Source organism: Oryctolagus cuniculus, chromosome 3 (genome assembly GCF_964237555.1).
Source record: "Oryctolagus cuniculus chromosome 3, mOryCun1.1, whole genome shotgun sequence".
Taxonomy (NCBI): Eukaryota; Metazoa; Chordata; class Mammalia; order Lagomorpha; family Leporidae; genus Oryctolagus; species Oryctolagus cuniculus.
The window spans coordinates 84,231,278-84,253,262 of NC_091434.1; the positions used below are offsets into that span (position 1 = coordinate 84,231,278).

At 40.8% G+C, this 21,985-nt stretch overlaps 1 protein-coding gene across 3 annotated transcripts in view; it reads left to right on the forward strand.

Moving 5' to 3' along the window:
* ACVR1 (activin A receptor type 1) overlaps positions 1-21,985 on the forward strand; it is a 132,053-nt gene that overhangs the window by 52,008 nt on the left and 58,060 nt on the right. Inside the window, exon 2 of one of the 3 annotated variants that reach the window (XM_051848600.2) lies at positions 4,305-4,599. The exons of 1 other annotated variant lie outside the window; for it this stretch is intronic. The gene's annotated coding sequence lies outside the window, so the exon portion shown is untranslated. Of the gene's footprint in view, positions 1-4,304; positions 4,600-19,055; positions 19,239-21,985 lie in introns of those variants that run through there. One more of the 3 variants, XM_017342862.3, reaches the window with a different exon arrangement.

Sequence of the window (21,985 nt, forward strand, 5' to 3'; positions counted from 1 at the left end):
CTGCTACGGCTGGCGCGCTGCGCTGATCCGAAGCCAGGAGCCAGGTGCTTCTCCTGGTCTCCCATGCAGATGCAGGGTGCAAGCACCTGGGCTATCCTCCACCGCCTTCCCTGGCCACAGCAGAGAGCTGGACTGGAAGAGGGGCAACAGGGACAGAACCGGCGTGCCAACCAGGACTAGAACCTGGTGTGCCGGTGCCGCAAGGCGGAGGATTAGCCTAGTGAGCCGCGGCGCCGGCCATAAAAGTTTCATTTTCAAAAATAGACTTTGGGCTGGATTTGGCCCACTCTTGAAATACCACCCAATAATATCCATAAGCATTTTCCAGGTATTTACCATTTGTACTAGGTTGCAATTCTTTGCAAATACTAATAAGATTAATATTTTATATTAATGTTTTTAGATGTTCATAATAACGAGTAATGAATGTTTGGAAATATTTTAATGTATTTTTGGGAATACTGGAAAAAATCCTGGAAAATCCCATTTCTCATTTCCAAGTCCAAAGATAAATATCTGTTGGGGATTTGGAAACTCCCAGAGAGGGAGAGCTATTGCCTCTCATCTGTGCTTCCCTCTGCTTCCTGATTCATTCAGTCCTCAGTATTCATTTTTGGTCAGCTTCATGTGATTCTCCTTTCTGCTCTGTGTGTCCCCTGGGATTGTCTTTGTTTAGGAAATGTGACTTATTTTTCCCCTCTGGGAGATCAGGAATCTTAGGAACTGGCTGATGACCCATGACATTTCTGTAGAATTACTAACGGAGCACATCTTTCCCACAGCCCAAGTGTGTGGATTAGATTATCCTTCAAGGATTCTCGTCACTTACCAGCTTGATTGTACCAATGTTATTTTGGAATCAGCAAGTTATTAGCCGTATCATGCAGATGATTTGTGTTTTTTGGGATTGTTACATGTTATGCTTTTCCTACCACACTGCTTTAACACTTCAGTTATCCAAAAGGGCAGAAGATAGGAAAGGAAACTAAGAGTATCTAATGTGAGCATTCAGTTCAAGAATCAGGAGGGAATTTAGCTTAGAGTTTGCATAAAAAATGGGTTGGTGTTTGGTTTTACCTTTTATTAAAAAATGTGAGCCTGGACACTTTTACTCAACCTCTTCTGAACACTTTTTTCTTATGTATGAGATAGAATAGTACTTCCTTTCAATTTTGCTGTTGTTACTAGGATTAAATCAGACAGTGCCACTAATGTAGTTAGCACAGTTCTAGAACTAAGGGCTGTCTAAATGATGGCTGGCATTTTCAGTCACTCTCAACCTTGGGAGTTATTTGCCCCATTTCATGGAAGAGGAAACTGAAATGGATTAAATGATTTGTGAAGGTCACATTTAGTAGGTTGAAAAACTCAGTTTGGCTGCCTCCTGAATCCGTGCTCTTGCTACCATAACCTGCTTCCTAAAGTGTAATTGTGGTTAGCAAGCAATTCCACAGCAAGATGCACCATGGCTTATTTGGGTTTTAGGGCTGGGTGGACAGAGAGGGAGGGTATGGATTCGTTCTTGAAGGAGCAGAGGTTTGAAAGTATTTGGAAGCCACAACTTCTCGAAGCCAAGAATATGGTTATAACTAAAAAGTTGAGAAAACTTGTCCTGATTTTTTTTTCCGGTTGCTTAGCTGCTGTATTAACTGCCAAGAACTTGATTTTAAGTATGTTTTATGCTTGTCTGTTACCCAGATCCCATCATATTATAATGACTTTAAAGAAACTAGGCATGTTCTTTTAAACTGGATTAGAGTAAAATGTACTACTATGTTAAAAGCCCAAAATTGGAGCGACAAAATTGGATTGAAATTTGTCTTTCTTTCTTCCAGTCACTCTCCAACCTTCTTCACAGGAATTTGCCTTTGACCTTTATGGGTCAGATTTTTATACAACTTGATTAGCTGCCTACACGTAAAACACTGTAGCCAAACAAGTGAGTTGGCTAAATTTTTTCTAAGGACTTAGCTCAGTGAAAGTTTTGTGACAGATTTCAGGAGATTGTTATATAGGTATTTATTTTATAGCACTGATTGTAATTTGTGCATATATCCTTTTTGTTTGCTTTTACTTATTTATTTTTTCACTTTTGGGCTTCGAACACAAATGCTGTCTTCTACCTTTTAGGTCCACTAAGCTTGCTTCTTAATGTGAAGGGTACCTGTGGGGTGGGGGTATGCTAAGGAGAACATCTGAGGATTGAGTTCCAAAATACATACAACACTTTAGCTCCTATTTTAACATTTCATTTTTCTTTTAGCATACCACAGTTTTGACTTCATTCCATAGGTTGAGAGCCCAATGAAGGTTGAGACAAACATGTAATTGTACTTCATTTGGAGGTTTGATTCATGTACATCAGAAGAATTAGAATGAGAAAGCTCTGGAAAATACAGAAACCTATAGAGAGTGTTGCACAGAGACTGGAGAACCTCAATACCGTCTTGAAGGGTATGAAGGAGTTCCATGCAGAGCAGATGACAGGGCTGCAAAGTTGCACGGGAAGTAGAAGCACTTTTTTTTTTTTTTTAAGATTTATTTATTTATTTATTTGAGAGGTAGAGTTACAGACAGTGAGAGGGAGAGACAGAGCAAAAGGTCTTCCTTCCATTGGTTCACTCCCCAAATGGCCACAATGGCTGAAGCTGCACTGATCTGAAGCCAGGAGCCAGGTGCTTCTTCCTGGTCTCCCATGTGGGGGCAGGGTCCAAGGACTTGGGCCATCTTCTGCTGTTTTCCCAGTCCATAGCAGAGAGCTGAATGGGAAGAGGAGCAGCCGGGACTCAAATCAGCGCCCATATGGTATGCCAGCACTGCAGGTGGAGGATTAACCTACTGCGCCACAGTGCCGGCCGCTAGAAGCACCTTTGTAATTATTATTATTTCTTTAAATCAATATCTGAGTTTTAAACAGAGAGCTAGAAAAGTGTAGACCAGTGTTTCTTTAGTTTCTTGTGTATCTAAACCTCCCATGCATTTAGCGCCTATGGCTTAAAAATCTGGTTGAGCCTAGCAGGATAGCTGTGCAGTGGCTTCCTCCTAAAATGCCTCTGGGCTTCGGCAGATAAGAAGCAGCCTTAACATCATTCTGTCCTTAGCATCTCGGAAAATACCAGTATTTCAGCAGTTTGTTCTGAAACTCAAGGATTTGTGGGTGTTGCTCATCTGATGCCTTTGTTTTGAAGGTTGCCGGCTTTAGGAATGGATTTTTATTGTAATTTGCGAATGAGTTGCTGAAAGTGATAGGTTACTGGTTGACCTCTCTACAAGGGAATATTTTTATTGTGCCTTATATCTAGTATGCTTTTTATATGTCTAGATAATCTCTTCAACTAGATAGTGTGCCTCAATTTAAGCTGAAGCAAGTAACAGTTGCATAGAATCTGCAAACCATTCCTCTTGAATTCCAGGGTGGCTGGGCAAACTTTCTTTTCCACGTAGCTATTTCAGAATGCTGTATTTTGGGTTTGTTTTTTGCTTGGATTTATTTACATGAAAGTTTTCTGGGCAAAATTTTCTTGAGGTTAAAAAAAAAAAGGTGCTGTTTTCTGAAAGGAGTAAGTTCTGCTGTGTTTTGTGTTGCTGTACGATTTGAATGGGAAAGTTGAGTTCTAATAAAAATTTCCTCTTCCTTTGGCCAATGTTGATGTTTTTTGGGTCCTTCTAAAGGAAAAGGGAGCTTGGGTGGTTTTTGGCTTTTTGTTAGTTATCTGGAGCACCCCTTCCGTTTCACTGTGTGCTTCTTCCCCACCATTGTTTCCTACGTCTTTGAACTAGATTATCTACTACTGGGAGTATGGCAGGAAAATGGACAAAAACCAGATATTTCTGTGTAGATACATAAGAAATTGGCTGCTCTAGCATACTGCATGTCTCCAGGAGGGGCCAGGAGACTGAGAGGGGAGAAAGACCTGTCATTCTCTACTTTGGACTTAGCAGACTATTTTGGTCAATCAAGGGCATGTAATAATGAATACATACAAAGCCACTGAGCTTTGTGCAATTTTTTTTTTTCCTTTGGTAGTGGTTTAGAGTGCATGATATATGGGCTTTAAAGGGACTTGATATTGAAATTTACCAGCTATAGATCTTACTGGGATCTGTGTTTTTATAGAAACACATGTGGAGACCAGTATAGCTATATGACCTCAACACACGGGTGTCACTGGTTTCAAGCTTTTCCATACTTGCTTGTGAATCTGTGGTCCCAAATGAAGGGCTGTCAAGCGTTCCTTTAGGCAGCATATTCATAACTGCAGACTTTGCCTTTGTTTAGTTGGTTTTCTTCTTTCTCTCTGTAGCCCTGAGTGCCTGTGAGCCTCGCATGGCCATAGAGGGAACTGCTGGAGAACTCATAAGCCAGGAGCACCTCTCCTACATCCCAAGTCGCCCAGTGAGCAGAGTGAGTGAAGCTCCGAAGGAGGGCACGCTGCTCAAGGACTGGGGCCAGATGTGACCGTGAACCCGTGCTAACGTAGCTGAGTCAGCTTTCCCACGCGCTCTTGGAGCTGCACGCGCGCACCCCTCAGCTGGCCATCCAGCCGTTTCAGCAGACCGCCTCCGTTCATGCTCTTGGGCAGAGATCAAATCTACAAGGTAAATTTCTTGTCACAATTGATTATTTGGCTGTTTTATATGCTTCTAATATAGGGACATTAAGACCAGCTTAACAGTTGTTAGTTCTTGGAGTGCTCCAGTGGTGGACTCTTTCCAGGGTGAAGCTACACAGCTATTCTTGAAATTTTGGCTACCAACATTTCCAAATGTATAAAATGCTTCTACCGTTCTTTTCACCTCACAGGGTTACATTTATTTTTTTTCCCTTTTACATATACTTTATTTTTCGGAGCAGTTTTGAGATCATAAGCAAATGGAACACAGAGTACACAGAGTTCCCATATTCCTTCTCCCAGTCAATCACCCTTATTAGCAATATCCCATTCCAAAGCACGGCATTGATTACTATCACTGAACCTACATCTCCTCATCGTTATGACTCACACTCATGCTTTCTATTAGGCTTTGCTTTTGGTGTTGTATATGCTGTGAGACAATGTGTATAATGTGTACCCAATATCCAGTTACAGTGTCATAGAATAGTTGGCAGTGCCCTAAAAATCTGTGTTCTGCCTGTCCATTCCTTTTTTTTTTTTTTTTAATTCAAAAGGTAGACAGTGAAAGAGAGAGACAGAGAGAAAGATCTTCCTTCCATTGGTTCACTCCCCAAATGGCCGCTACAGCTGGCGCTGCACCAATCCGAAGCCAGAAGCCAGGTGCTTCCTCCTGGTCTCCCATGTGGGTGCAGGGGCCCAAGCACTTGGGCCATCCTCCACTGCCTTCCCGGGCCACAGCAGAGAGCTGGACTGGAAGAGGAGTAACCAGGACTAGAACCCAGCACCCACATGGGATGCTGGCGCTGCAGGTGGAGAATTAACCAAGTGAGCCACGCCGACCCGCCTGTCCATTCCTTCTTCCCTACTAACCCCTAGTGACTACTGATCTTTTTTTTTTTTTAATTATTTTTAGTTAAGATTTATTTATTTGAAGGGCAGAGTTACAAAGAGACAGAGCCAGAGAGAGAAAGAGAGCGAGAGAGGGGGTGGGGGGAGAGGTCCTCCATCTGATGGTTCATTCCCCAAATGGTTGTAATGCCTAGAGCTGAGCTGATCTGAAGCCAGGAGCCAGAAGCCTCCTCCGGGTCTCCCACATGGGTGCAGGGGCCCAAAGACCTGGGCCGTTTTCCACAGCTTTCCTAAGCCACAGCAGAGAGGTGGATTGGAAGAGGAGCAGCCGAGACACAAACTGGCACCCATATAGGATTCCAGCGCTGCAGGTGGCATCTTTCCCCAGGACGCCACAGCGCTGGCCTTGACTTCTGATCTTGTTTACTGTCTGCATAGTTTTGCTTCTTCCAGCACTACATTTTAGTACAAATCAAATGTCTCTTATTTGCAATGTATCTCAGATTTCTGACTTTTGGAATTTTGGAATGTATACATTGACATAATTAAATATTTTGAGAATGGTACCTAAATCTAAGCTTGGAATTCATTTATGTACCATATATTTCTTTTTTATGTATATGTTTCTTGTGCACATAGTCTGAAGGTAATTTTATACAGTATTTGTAGTGCACCTGCGTTTTAACTGTATGAAGTCAGGTATGGAATTTTCTACTTTTGGCTTCATGTTGGCAATCAAACACTTTCGGATTTTGGAGCATTTCAGATTTTGGATTTTTGGATTAGGGATGCTCAACCTGTAGTTGTATATAGTTCTTTCTATTCAGGATGAAATTCTGTAAATGGGATTAGCTTTAGGGATGATCTGAATGCCTACTTTAGAATAGGGTCAGCAGCATGATCCTGTGGGGGGCCTTGAAGTGCAGTCCTGGTGTGTGTGTCTCTGAGTTTAATGCTGGGTTTATTCAGCGAGGATTTGAACCTTGTGCAAAGAGACAGGAACAGAGCTCAGAGTTAAAACCTGCCAGGGTCTATGCAACCTCCTTAGATTTAACACATTAGGAGAAGGTCTTTGATGACTGCCAGGCATTTTCTCTTTAAAGGAAAGTCTAACTTATTATTTAAAAATACATTATTCTTTATAAAAGTTTATTTTTGATGAGTTAATTTCAAATAGCACAAAAAATATAAAGGATAGACACATATTAAGATAAAAGTTTCTCCCTTCCTTTTCTTTCACCCTTGGCTAATAGCTTGGAACACACTTTTTTTCATATACGAATATTTTTATAAATACTATGCATATTACTTATGTTTAAAAATTGTTGGAACATGACTATAGGCTTTATTTTATAACTTACCTTCTGCTCTACTTTGTATATTGTGGATATCTTATTAAACAGAATTTAATTTCTGTGTAAGTAATGCCAACTTAGTGTTCTGTATTTGGCTATAGCTTAGCAATGACCTGAGAAGTTAGCCTGTAGTTTTAAAATGGGGGAAAAGACCTTTCACACTGGGGACAAAACTAAGGTCATGGCTGTTGACCTTGAATTTTTAATCATTAAGGATATGAGCTTTTGTTTTCTAAGGCAGATGATGAACTGCTTGCTATTTTTGGGCTATCAGTTATGTCAAATTTCCATTTTCTGGAGGTTGTGTTAATATATCAGCACAGTGTTTTGAGATAATCTCATTCTTACTTAAGGAGGTCTGAGGTTGAACTGGTTCTAAGAGGAAGTAGTGAATAGCAGGGATGGCATGAAGAGGCTGGCTGTTTTTTGTATGTGTATTTATTTGAGGAAGGAAGAGATGACTGCTGAAGTTGCTTGCAAACCCTGGGATTCTCAGTTATGAAACAGTGTTAGAATTGTTCAGCTCAGTAGTTCCTAATGTGGCTAACAGTGAAAATCAGCAGTTTTCAGTTATCTTTGTTTCTGTATATAGTTTTTACTTTTAGAAAGATCATCACAATGCAGAAAAGACTGTGGGATGAAAACCATCTCCCTCCTTTCCCTGTCCCATGAGTATTCTAGCTCCTCCTCCAGAAGCATTTATTAGTGCCAGCTTCTTTTGTGTTCTTCCAGAACTATCAGGGCACAGATAACATGCAAGCCTGCACAGATTATTACCTTTTTTCTTTTTTTCAGGCGGGTGGTAACAATATACAAGGTCATGCATCTTTTTTTCATTGGAATAAAGTATTTCTTGGAAGTCCTTTCATATGAGTGCGGTATTCATTTTTAGTGGATCCAGGTTATGTACTGCAGAGATGAGCCCTCATTTATTTAACCAGTACTATATAGATGGGTCCATAGATCATTTCCAGATCTTATTAATAGGAGAAAGTTTACAGAGAATGGCCTTGTATATATATCATTTCAAACACATGTGAGCATACATATGGGATCCATTTCTGGTGGAATGCTTGGTCAAAGAATATTTTAATTTTGGTGGAAATTTGTTGCCAAGTCTATCTGTTCACAGAACTTGAAAAGTTTTAGATTTCACCAGCAGTATATGAGAACACTACTTCCTCACTCCTTTACCCTTCACAGTTCTAAACTTAAACTGATTTTTTTTTTTACCAAATTGATAGATCAAGAATGATAGTTTAATGTATCTTTTATTTGTGTTTTTCTTATTTTGATTGACATGGATAATTTTTTCATAAGTTTAAAAGCCATTTGTATTTCCAGTATGATTCTATACTTGTGTTCTGTGTCTGTTTTCTTCCTGGATTATTGATTTTATTTTCAGAATATTGACCCTGGGGTAGGCATTTGGGTAGGGTGAAAGGTGCTGCTTGGGGCGTTTTGGATAAGTGGGTAAAACTGCCACCTGCTACACCAGCATCCAGTGTGAACGTTGGTTAGTATCTTGTCTGCTCCACTTCTGGTCTAGCTCCCTATTGGTGGCCTGGGAAAAGCAGTAGAAGATGGCACCAGTACCTGGGCCTCTGCCACCAATGTAAGAGACCCAGATGAAGCTGCTGGGTCCTGGCTTTAGCCTGCCCCAGTGCTGGCTGTTTGGCCATCTAGAGCGTGAACCAGCTGATGGAAGATTGATGTCTGTCTCTGTCTCTTTCTCCCTCTGTCTCTCCATCTTTCCATCTCTCTCTGTAACTCTGACTTTCAAAATAAATAAATCTGTTTTTAAAAAATTCTTCTTGGGACACCTGCATCCTATATTGGAATGCCTTGTTCAAGTCCTGGCTACTCCGTTTCCAATCCAGATTCCTCCTAATGTGTACCCTGGGAGACAGCAGAAGATGACCCAAGTACTTCAGTCCCTGCCACCCATGTGGGAGACCCAAATTCAGTTTCAGACTCCTGGCTTTGGCTTGGTTCAGCTTTGACTCTTGTGGACATTTGGGAAGTGAGTTTGTGGGTGGAAGAGCTCTCTTTCTCTGTCTCTCTATGTTTGCTTTCAGATAAAATGAAAATAAAATAAAAATGTAAGAAATTGAAATTGAAATAATGTCAAATGAAAAAATGCTGATTTTTTTTTCAAAATACTGATTGTTATTAGTTTATACTATGGCCATTTGTATAAAAATAATTGTTTTGCTGTGGAGATTATTAAAAACTTTGTACACTTAAGTTTACCAGCTCATTCACTCAACAAAGTTTATTGATCATCTCTGATGTTTTAGGAACTTGTTCTAGACTGTGTAATGAAACAAACAGACCCAAATTCTTGCTTCATGGAACTTAAATTCTAGTGGAGAGGAGAAACAATCAATAAAAGATGAAGAAATAGATGTAAAGAAATCTGTAAATATCCAGTGTTTTTGTGGCTTCAGGATTTTCTGCTATTACCATTAAAGAAAGACTTTTCTAGTTCCTGATTTAAAAACCTGGCTCCTCATTCTTTCTAATGTTAGGTGGTTCTTTTTTAAAATTTAAATCTTTGATTCACCTGGAATGTTAGGAATGTTAAATTGAGCCCAACTTAATTTTTTTCTAGGTGCTCTATTAATTAGGGTAAGGCTGAGTTGCTGTAACCAGGGGAATGGACTGTGTCATGGTTCAAAGCACAGAAAGGTTTACTCTTTCTTCACTTGACGGTCTCAGGGAGCACAACAGGTCTGCAGAGTAGCCCGTATACACCCGTCGTGAGAAGACTCAGACTCTTTCTGTCCTGTTGCTCCAGGAATTGTCATTGTGTTTATCTGTATGGCCACAGCTGGGTTATTGTCTTGTCTGATCTATCTGGGCCTCCTCAGTGGGAAGGGCAAAGGATAAAGTCCAGGGCAAGTCATCCGGGGTTGCCTACATCCCTGCAACTTGCATTGGTGAGAATCTAGTCATACGGGCACATCTAGCAGCCACAGGAGAAGCTGGAGAATGAAACCTGTGCTGCTCATCCTGCACCCAAGAAGAGGAGAAGGAATTTTACTGGAATTAGTGGTCTCTGCTACATTGGCCAACCTTTCCTATTTTACTGAATAGCTGTAACTTTTCTTCTTTGATTTCTTGTGTAAATTCCTATAGACTTGTTGGTCTACTTCTGGGTTAGCCATTTGGCTTCATAGTGATGTGCCCATGCATGTACCAGAATCACATGATTTTATAATTCTTGAAGTTTAATTTTTTTTCTTTTTGTTAAGGGTAGCCTCACCCTTTCAGCCCTTTTTTAAATAATTTCATTCTTATTTTTGTATGTGGTTTTTAAAATATATGAACGTTAAAAATATATGAACATTAAAAATAATTATCTCAAAAATAATTCTCTCACCACCACCCTGTCCCTCCAAGAGGAAAACCTATTAATATTATTACTGAGATTTTATTAAATGTATAGATAAGCTTTGTTAGATAGAAGTCTTTGTGCTGTTATTTTTTCTTATTTTGGTGATAGCATTGCACAATTGCTTTGGAAAACAGTGATTTGGACTCTAGTATTTATTCTTTGACCTATGAAACATTTGATTGAAGTAGGTGGGAGGAAGGAGTGACTTATACAATGTGTTTTTATTTGAATACATGATTCTGATTGTGGCTAGGAAGCTCGTACTTATTTTTCTAATCTATTAAAAAATAAACTTGGAACTTAAAGTTTTCTTCAGTTTGAAGGTAAAAAAAGAGGTGATGTTTCAAAAGTTTAGGGCACATTTTTGTACATATTGTATATGATGCACAATGGTTTTTCCTCTGTATATGTGTATACCAACTTACATTCAACTTACGTCTTTTTCTTTCAACCTTTTTTATTGTTAAAGAAAACAGATTTTACGTGAAGCTTAGTTAACTGTTATAATGTAAATGTTTTTTTGTGACCACCAGAGAGGTCCAGAAAGAGTGTAATACATAGTATGTACATTGTAGTAATTGCTTCCTTGCCATTCCTTGTGGTTTTTATAACTGGGGTATCCATACCTAGCACTGTAGTTTAATTTTGCACATTTGTTTATGTCTAAGTCTCTTAAACCTCAGGTTTCCCCCTGCAGCCCCTTTTGTCTGTTACAGAACCTGGCATTTGACTTTTAGTTTCTTACTGGCTGGATTTTGGTGATTGTACTCTCATAGCTCAATTGAACTAATTTTTGTTTTGGTGGAAGATGGTATCTCAACACAACAGCAGTCTGAGTATGAAGGATGCTTGTTGCTCCAGGGCCTTGTTAGTAGACAAAGTGGGGGGAAAATATTAATATAAGTTCACACTGATAATTTCAGTTCAAATTCAGATTATAAAGTTTTTTCATAACCTTTGCTGTATTATATTTCTGTCTTCTTTTTTCCACACTAGGAATTCTGGTTTTCAAAGGAACAAGGAGTGACAGAACACACTGTGGTTACTCCTTTGCTTTTCTTTGATGCTGTTCACACATCATTCTGAATACTGCCATAATGCTCACCCTGCTCCACTAGATATGATGATAAAATCAATGAAAACAAATTAGTTTTTGGATGCTGTCCTCATTCACCACTTTTTTTATTTTTTACCTATTATTTATTTATTTATTTATATTGGGGATGGTTTGTATAGTTGTCAAAAATTGGGGTCGGCGCCGTGGCTCACTAGGCTAATCCTCCGCCTGTGGCTCCAGCACCCCAGGTTCTAGTCCTGGTTGGGGTGCCGGATTCTGTCCCAGTTGCTCCTCCTCCAGTCCAGCTCTCTTCTGTGGCCTGGGAGTGCAATGGAGGATGGCCCAAGTGCTTGGGCCCCTGCACCTGCATGGGAGACCAGGAGGAAGCACCTGGCTCCTGGCTTTGGATTGGTGCAGTGCACCGGCCGTAGCAGCCATTTGGGGAGTGAACCAATGGAAGGAAGACCTTTCTCTTTGTCTCTCTCACTGTCTAACTCTGCCTGTCAAAAAATAAAAATTTAAAAAATTTAAAAAATTGCGCAGATTTAAACACTGAATAGCTTTTAGGTGATATTTGTTAGTTGACATGTTGAATTTGTAAATTTGTTTAGAAAAAGTTCTTATCTGCTAGGAAATTTGTCAGTGAAATGATATGATGTCTGAAATTCTTGTTAAAATACTGCAGAAAGAAAGTGGCCTGAACAGAGGAAATAAGACGGCTTATATTTGGAACTGGGGTAGGATGTTGCTTATCTTTGAAACTAGGAAGTGGCAAATGACAATTATGCTACTTTTCTATTTCTATATCACTTGAAATATCTGTAATCAAAATTTTAATATTTTATAAACAGTAGAAAGAACATATGGAAGGCCTAGACAGAGCAGGGGAATAACTGAAGAATGAGTGATTCCATTCTCAACCTGGTGGTTCAGTCTGGTGGCCAGCAGTAGTCCCTGTTTCTAAGAAAATAGAGAGCATTGTGAGGGATGAGAAGGCTGAGAGGTGGGGCTTTGTGGGAAACCGAGACTGAAGGGTGAGTGGCAGAAGAGGCATGCCCCACCCAAGGAAGCAGAGGAGGACCAACACATTAAAGTGAAGACACGGGAGCCTAGAGCGACTGAGCCCCAGCCAGGGAAAAACCGAGGGAAGAAGGGGGCTCCTGACGCCTCCATCCTATGGTGTGCATGAGTGAGACCCACCCAGAATGCCAGGCGATGAGTGCTCCACAGGGTGAGCCTAGGCAATCTCTGCTTTTCTGGAAGCTCTCCTGCCTGAATGAGAAGATGAAGATGGCAGAGAGTTCAAACCTCAGCCAGAGGTGGTTCGGAACTCTGAGGATTGAAGATGGACTGGCAGCTGTGGAGGGAGCTATGCAGGTTGCTTCTCTAAAAAGTTATTTTGCAGAGAGAGGGGGGATATTGGAAGAGTTGAAGCTGAGGGAAGTGGTGATTGTTGAAATTGTTGTTGCTCATGGTAAGACAATATAGACTGCCCAGAAATGGGAGAATGTTCTTAGTACAGAATAACGAGTAGTCAGGTCACTGCCTTTGTCCTTGTGAGGCAGCTAAGTTTATAAAGACAGGATATTTATTTGGCCCATAGTTTTGCTCAGGTTTATGATTGAGCAGTTCCATTGATATGGCCTCTGACAAGGGTGTTGGATGGCAAAGAGGGAGCACTTGCAGAGGTAGGATCCCTTGGCAAGCCAGAAAGCAGAGAGAACAGCCAGGCCCAAACTCAGACTCTGCTCTCTTAACACTCTCTGGTGAGAAATCCCTTCTGACAGCAAGCCCACGCCCAATCATCAAAGGACCTCCCACTAGGCTGCCCTCTAAATACCATAATTGGATTACATTCATGCCTCCTTAGTACCTCTTAAGGGATGACTTTGAGGTTTAAAGTCTTGCATGAGTCCAGGGACCAAATCAGATTTAGCCTATAGCAGGTCCCCACCACCATAAATGATTTTTTAAATAGATTTTTGATTGTTCTGGAACAACTTGGAAATTTTTCTCAGTTGTTAGGTCTTTTTCCATTTGTTACCTTTTTGAATTATGTAGTAAAGCAGGAAAGTAAAGCCTTTTCAGTGCCTCTGCTTCCCAAGTTATTTTTTAAAGCTTATTTTCTGTGTATTTGAAAGCCAGTGGGAGAAAAAGTGGTGGTAGGGGGTGGGGAGAGGGAGAGAGAATGCATACACAAAAGCAAGTGCTTCCTCTGCTAGTTCATTCCCCAAATGCCCACAACAGTTGGAGATGGGCCAGGCTAAAGCCAGGAGCCAGGAACTTAATTCATGTCTCCCACCTGGATGGCAGAAATCAAGTTCTTGAGCCTTACCTGCTGTCTCCTAGGGTATGCATTAGCAGGAAGCTGGAATCAGAATGCGCAAATGAGGTATCTTCATGTAGGATCTCTGCACCTCAGGCTGTGCCAGGCACTGCAGCAAATGCCTGCCCCACTTGCCATGTTCATGCACATCTCAGGTCTCAGGGTCTCAGGGACCATCCTGTGGAAGCTGGAGGGGTGAGGCCTGCGGCACTAGATGAACGCCCTGATCTCATATTCCTTTAACTTCCTCTTTCTCTATTTCTTTGCCTTGTGTTAGATGTCCAACTTGTGGATTTAGAACTTCTCAGAGGGGTTGCTTGGGTTAGGCTGTGCTGAGTTATTTACTTTGGGACTCTTGGAGGGATTCCCACATCTGCACCGTGACTCATAATCATAGTGTTTGAGGGCTGCGGCCGAGGACTGAGGTGAGAACCTTGTTTCTCCTCTTTCCTCTGTTTCAGGATCTTTGTCTTGTTTTAAAAGTCAGATGGCATTCTCATTTCCCATTTTGTATGCTTTCTACCTCTGTGTTCTTAGGAACATTATCTGTCTTTTAAAATTCCATCTCTTTCTCCCACCTAATATAGAGCATTCATTTTTACTTTTCCCATTGTTTTCCTCTTTAGGTCAGTGAGTTTCAGTTGAATGGGTGATCATTTGGTAACATCTCTTGCCTGATTTCTTTCCACTCTGCATCTACACAGAACCCCTCCTTGCCTCGTCTCCCCGTCTTCCTCATTTTGTGTTGTGGTTCCTTGGATGTGAACCTGGTCAGCTTATGCACTGACCCTGGTACATGGTTCCTTTTCTTTCTCATGATTGTATTTTTACTTTTGATGGATATATTTAAATGAACAGCTGTGTGTTTGTTGAGTCATACCACAATTATCTGACTCTGCATTAGCTGCTCGACTTGCAAAAGCATATTTCAAGCTGAATTGTGGGAGAATTCCATTAATCAGATTCTTGTTGGGGGAGGGGAGAAGAGAAGGCAATATCTTTCTAAAGATGTTAATTAGTGATTCTGTTACTTGGAGTAGGTTGATCTGGTTGCAGTGTGATGTGTCACTTGGAGAAACTTTATGAAGGTGTAAATAACCATAAAAGGTTTGATGATATCAGCCTTATAGACAATTTTTCCTGGAATAATTAATATGCAGATAAAGTTAGTTGTTGGTACTTGTTTATTTAACTAGAGAAAGAGTCTTTATAGAAAGAGTTTCTTTCTATAAAGCCCAGGGTTCACAACTCACATTCTTTGAATTCATTAGCTTAAGCCTGTTGGAAAGATAGTACCTAATAAAGAAGATGTTACAGCTTTTATTTTTTTTATTCAGATGTACTAATTGCTAAACTGTAACTTCAGTTTCTATTTTTTCTCCTGGTACTTCCTTAGGGCTCTTTCTGAAGGTTGCTAATAGGTATGGAAGCATGGCTTTCCAAACAGTGTCAATAACGGTTAGAAGACATTGGGGGAGATAACATGTCCATTTGTGACTTGGAGACGTATTTTCTAGCTGCAGAGCTGTCTCAGAGGTCACTGGGGATGGCTGTGAGCATGTCAGCTGGTGTCTGCAACAAGAGATCCAAGCCGTCCTTTCCAAATGGGATATTGTCCACCAGGGATTTGTCTGATACACCGCGTCTGGCAGCCTTTTTTTTTTTTTTTTTTTCCATTTGGCTGTGTCTCTTGGATGACACCCTTGAAAACTGAAATCCAAGTTATAAATGATATCTTTTAATTTATGTCAAATGCCTGGTTGCTCTGATATTAAATTGAGTAGAGGAACCTCCCCCGCCCTCCCCCCACCCCTTGCCAGGCTGGATAAAACTTAAATTGTCTTCCTCTCCCCATCCAGACCAAAGAGAGGCATAAGCTAAGAAGTTTGAGCTAACATGTCTCAATTTGTATTGAGTGCCTGGCAGGTGCCAGAGCCATGATGAGCCAGGTAGGGTTCTTATTCCCATGCCCCTTACATTTGGGTGTGTGGAGGAGGGAGGTAGGAGATGGGGAAACAATAGCAATAATAGAAATAAATGATTAATTCCACCCCTGTTCAGTGCTATGAAGAAGCTATATCAGCGCCATATAACACATGGGAGTGGGAGTGGGAAGCTGTAGGAGAGGAGTGGGTTAGGGTAGGGATAAGAGAGAAGGCTTTAGTTAGGCTAGTGTATAAAGGGTTTTTTTTTCTAGGCTGTAGTGTCTTTCATTGGAAGAAGAAGGGAGGGAGGGAGGGAGGGAGAAAAAGAGAGACAGAGAGACAGAGATTTATAAATAGGTGCTTTTCTGGCCTGGCATGCCTTTCATTTTATCACACCTATGTTAAATTACTATAGTTGAATCATGTTAGCTTTGGAAGTGGACAGTTTCATCAGATGGCACTCCCTCTCCCCCATATACTTTTTAAAATTTATTTTATTGAGTGACAGAGAGATCAAGAGACAGAGACAGAAGGAGAGACCAATCTCCTGTCTGCTGGTTCACTCCCCAAATGGCAACACAGCCAGGGCTGGGCCAGGCTGAAGCCAGAAGCCAGGAGCTTTATCCAGGTCACCCATATGAGTGGCAGGGGCCCAAGCACTTGTGCCATCTTCTGATACTTTCCCAGAGAGTTGGATGGAAGTAGAGCAGCCGGGACTCAAACCAGTGATCTGGCATCACAGGCTGCAGCTTAACCTGCTGTGTCCCAACACCAGCTGCTCTGCAGTACCATTTGTCTAGCAGTGAGAGGGGTGAAAGGCTGCGCTGTTAGGTTAACAGGGCAGCGTCAGGTCAGGCACAGTTAGAAATGAGACCAGGGCTGAGCCCGTGTCTGACATGGGCTTAAGGAAGAATTGGCTTTCAAGTGGACTCTTAGGGGAAGGAAGAGCAGGGCCCTTCCTAATCATTGTTTTTTTTTTTAAAATGTATCAGCCCCAGTTTCCTCGCTGGAGGGAGTGAGAACGACCTCTGAACTGTTATAGGAGAATATAACAAAACAGCCTGATGGGAGTCCCATCAGCTAAAACAAAGCAGGAGAACCGCAGCCATTTGCCACACAGGGAATGAAGGGGAAAATGAGGGACCAACTCTCTGCAGTCAAGCATGTTGAAATGAACTCTGGTTTTGAGGTACCTGCAGGGCATTCAGTGTCTGATCAAAACACTGGATTCTCAGAGGCTCAGTAGGGGAACAGAATAATCGATTTCATTCTTTGCACAATTTAAATACCTTTACTGGGAACTCTGGTTTTTACATGGTAGCCTAAGCTAAATATTTCACTTATTTTCATCCAGTTAAGCCTTATCTTTCCCCCCATCTTTGTACAGATTATATTATTTCCTTCCCTTCTTTCCCAGACTCTATCCTGGGCCCATCTGTTACAGCTGGAATGTTTGTAGTGTGACTCTTTCGGTCAGAACCCTTTCTTTCCTGCTGTAGTCTATAATTATTTCCTCTAACCACAGGATGAACAGATCCAGGGGCTGGTTTTCAGTACCATAGGACTTGTCCAAGAAGCTATTTGTATTCGTCTATCGTGAAAGATCAAATTACATGCTAATATTCTGAAAGTAACACCCCACCCAAAGCTCGCCAGTAGCAGTGGAGTCTATATAAAACCAAGCCCTGACAACTTGCACGTCACAGTTCAGACAGAGTGTGGTGTTACAAATATGGAACAGGTCATTTGTGAACTGCTGCAAGGCCCTGGCTTCACTTTAGCCTTGCTCTGCAACTATTCCTGACAGTCCAGACCACTTCTACCACCTTCAGAGGCCCAGGTAGTTTGGAACAAGCTGCCTTTGGGTTAATTCTTTGCCCATTAAGCTTGGAAGAGATAGAACTCTTCTCATAGTATCGAATCAGTGAAAATGAATGATTTTCAGCGTGCTTGAAGGTAGTTACTACCTTTCTTCAAAGTTTCATGTCTAGAATTTGTTTCCTGGGTCTAACCTTGTGCCCACTGTGTCTTACACAAGTTTCTGTTTTTGAGATGTGAGCTCAAGAGAACTGAAGAAACCCTAACTGGCACTATCAAAGTGATTTTTTTTTAACATCATCTTTTTTTTCTGGGAGACAGGGAAATGGGGGGAAATTTATGTATGATATTAATCTTGAGGTTAGAGAAATGAGAAAATGTTATTAAGGGTATTCCAAACAACCAGGAGTAGAAGTTGTATTTTTTTTTTTAATTATTTATTTGAAAGGAAGAGATAGAGAGGAGAGACAGAAATATCTTCCATCCTCCAGTTTACTCCCCAAATGGCTGCAATGGCCTGGGCTGGGACATGTTGAAGCCAGGAACCAGGAGCCAGAAGCTTCTTCCTAGTCTCCTGTGTGGGTGCAGGTGCCCAAGTACTTGGGCTGTCTTCTGCTGCTTACCAGGTGCATTAGCAGGGAGCTGGGTCAGAAGTGGAACAGCCAGGACTCAAAACTAATGCCCACATGGGATGCCAACACCATAGGTGGAGGCTTAAACATCTGCCAGAGCGGCAACCCCAAAAATTGTTTTCTAAAAAGAAAGTCAAGATTATTGGAGTTCAGAATAAGTTGAGGCTTGATAAAATGTTATGTTATGAATGACAAAACCAGATTGCTAAACTATAATTGGCTAGTTAAATCAAGGTTATGTAGAGTCATGGTTGAGTATGACCTGAACTCTAGTCTGATGGTCTGGGGTTTCATCCTTGGATAAGTTACTTCTACCAGTTCTTTTCTTATCTGTAAAGTAAAATGAATGTTGGTATGTTAAGTGTGTGGGAGAGATTGAATGAGATAATGCATTTTGGTCCCTAAGCCCAGTGCCTGGCTCATTAGTAAGAGCCACTACTCCTGCTGTGACGCTGATATAACGTTGACAGATGACTGAGAGGAAACTGAATTACTCTAATTCTTTTCCTGCTTTGCCTCTGCTTTGTATATTAAAGGAGATAATTTTTTGCCTTGTGGAAGGCATAGCACAGACCACGTGAAGATAGAGTAATAAAAGACCTGTTTTGCAGTATTAGTAAGAACCCTTAGTAAAGGAGAGCAAGCATAGGTGGGAGACTGACTTCATGTGGATAGTGTAGAAATTATTCAAAATAGGGGACGGTGAGCATAGGACTGTTCTGTCAAGATTATTTCTAACTCAGATTGTTAGAAATCAGATAGAGAAGAGTATCATGGAAATCCCCATTGAATGAGAAGGAACTCAGTAAATTATGTATTGAATGAATACCAGATGAGGCTAGGCGGCCAGGCCATACAAAGGAACATTTTGTAGAATTTTCCAACAGAAAGAATCTTAGGACGCATTTTCCAGCTTTCCCTTATTCTCAAACTATGTGCTGCTCAGAAGTCTAGGTGTTAGAAATATCCTTTACTGCTGTACTATATGTTATTAACTGGATTGCCTAATATGAAATATATTTTACCCTAGATGATTCTGTGACCAATATCAAAATTATTTTTTTGGTTGTATTGCAGTGGATCCATGGCTTTATCCAGCTGTAAAATTGTGATGAGCAAAAGAAGTGCCAAACTTGGTCTCAAGCCCACACATGTTAGGAATTGAGCTAAACGCTCGCTACGTAGCTGGATATCTGTCTGATCTATAAATGGAGTTTGAAAAGTATCATGGGATTTGGAAAGCTGTTCTCTTCTGCCCGGGTAATGTGTCTGTTTTTAGTAGAGTACTATGGGAATGTTCTGTCTCCCAAGAGGGTAGGCCTGAGACAGTGTAAAAGGTGGTACTGATTTACAGAAGGTACTTTGGATAAGGCAGGAGGTCTGTGTTTTTGGAATATATATTTTCTGTGTTTGAAATATTAAGACCAGTCACCAGGGATAAGGGATCTTACCTGAAAATAGAGGGATGAGGTATATACTCCTTTCAGATACTATTTTGTAATCTATAGTAGCCTATTATTTTTCAGTTGTGTATTTTTGGCATTTGGACATTTCATAAGAATTTAATTGAAGCTAACTGAGATAAGCAGTTACAACTGTCTTGTAAATTTATCTTACATACTTATATGTGTACATAAAATATTACTGCTGCATTAAAAAATATCTGATGCTTTCTTCCTTGAATGTCGGGCTTATTGACTTCCTGAGCTTTCTAAAACCATTGAACAAGTAGCAGCTTTGGCAGGCAAAGTTTTGGGCAGGTGTTCACTATCCAGTACCATCTAGTCATGTGATATAGGACAAGGACTAAGCATTCAAGGAGTAAGGCGGTGGTTCTCAAAGTGTGGTCCCAAGGACCTCTGGGCTCCCTAAGACTTCCCTGTGGATTCTGCAAGTTCCTCCTCCTTGAATAATGTGTGTGAAGCTGATGTCCTACATATGCACGTTGAGTATCCTTTTTCTGAAATACCTAGGATCATAAGTGTTTCAGGTTGCAAGTTTTTTCAGATTTTGGACTAATTACATATACATAATTAGGTATCGTGGGGAGATGGATCCTAAATCTGAACACAAAATTCGTTTATGTTTCATCTACACCTTAAACACATAACCTAAAGATAATTGTACACAAAATTTTCAATAATTTTGTGCATAAAGCAGTCGTTCATGGTGTGGAAATTTTCATTTGTGGCATCATGTTGGCACTCAAAAAGTTTCAGGTTTACGAGCACTTCACATTTTTTATTTTCGAATTAGGGATGCTCAATTTGTACTTCAACCAATATAATGTGTGATAACAGATTAAATGTAGAATCACATGAAAATCTAGCAGTCTTTTACTAAGTCAAACATAAGAGATTGCAAAGATTCAAAAAATGACATTTTCTTATCCTGTTTTTTATAGTTTTAAAAGACTTAATATACTATTTTAACAATTCTCTTTTAAAATTTCTAATATAGTATCAATAGGTATAGTCCATAGGCAAGCTCTTCAGTAATTCTCAAGAGTAAACGCAGATCCCAAGACCAAAAAGCTTGAAAAATCACTGGAGTAATCACTGAAATGTTGCCACTCCAACTTTCTGTTACTGGTCTGTCTTTCTTGCCAGTTTACCTTTGAAAGCTCCTCAGCCAAAATATTGCAGGGCTGTGAAGTTGAAAGCTTACTTGCAAAAATGACATTTATTTTTTATTGTGTTTTAAAATTGAAAATTGATCTCTGGAGCTTTAGGTTGAAACTTTAGCATGTGGATTTTTTTTCCTCCTGGAAACCTTTTATTTAAGGAATACAAACTTCATGCATTTCATAAATACAACTTTAGGAATATAGTGAAGCTTCGTGGATGATCCTCCCTCCCTCCCTTCCCTCCTTCTTTCCCTTTGGATTTATTTATTTATTTGAAAGGCAGAGAGAGATAAAGAAGTCTTCCTTTTTATTCCCCAACTGGCCACAATGGCCAGAGCCAGGCTGATCAGAAGCTAGAAGCCAGGAGCCTCTTCCGGATCTCCCTCATGGGCACAGGGGCCCAAGGACTTGGGCCATGTTCCACTGCTTTTCCAGGCCATAACAGAGAGCTGGATTGCAAGCGGAGCTGCCGGGATTCTAACTGGCACCCATGTGGGATGCCCACACTGCAAGTGGTGGCTGTATCACTAAGGCACAGCGCCAGCCCCTGTGGATGTTTCTTATGATTAAAACGTGATCAGGAAATACCATAACATTCCCTTTTCTACATGGTTTTCCCCTTCCCTTTGGGAGTTCTGTGTTTCATAGCTGCATTAACTAACTGGTCAGCAGAGGCACTCCAAGCCCTAAACAAAATGGTAACTAGTAAGTCATGTTGACTTTGTTCCCTGGTAGTAGATTTTGAGCTGTCTTTAAACAGACTAGCTTGGAGGACTGAATTTATAATTCTTTTTCTATCTTCTATAGATGAACCTAAATTAGTGTTTCAATTTTGCTTGCACAATGATACATTGTTCATAGGTATTTGAGGAGCAGGAGGTTTTGTTGGTTTTTTGACATTGGAAATATGCCAGTGTTATTTCTTTTTTTAAGATTTATTTATTTACTTGAAAGTCAGAATTACACAGAGGAGAGGCAGAGAGAGAGAGAGAGAGAGCGAGAGAGAGCAAGAAAGAGGTCTTCCATCTGCTGGTTCACTCCCCAGATGGCCACAACAGCCTGAGCTGCGCCGATCTGAAGCCAGGAGCCATAAGCTTCTTCTGGGTCTCCCACGCAGGTGCAGGGGCCCAAGGACTTGGGCCATCTTCTACTGCTTTCCCAGGCCATAGCAGAGAGCTGGATGGGAAGTGGAACAGCCGGGACTCGAACCGGCACCCAAATGGGATGCTGGAACTGCAGACAGAGGCTTTACCTGCTATGCCACAGCGCCGACCCCTATTGTTTCTTATGTATGTTTTTTAATAGTGAAAATGTTCTTGATTTTGAAACTTGTTGAGTTTTATTATTACCTAAACTCAAAAGTTATAGAAATGATAAATCT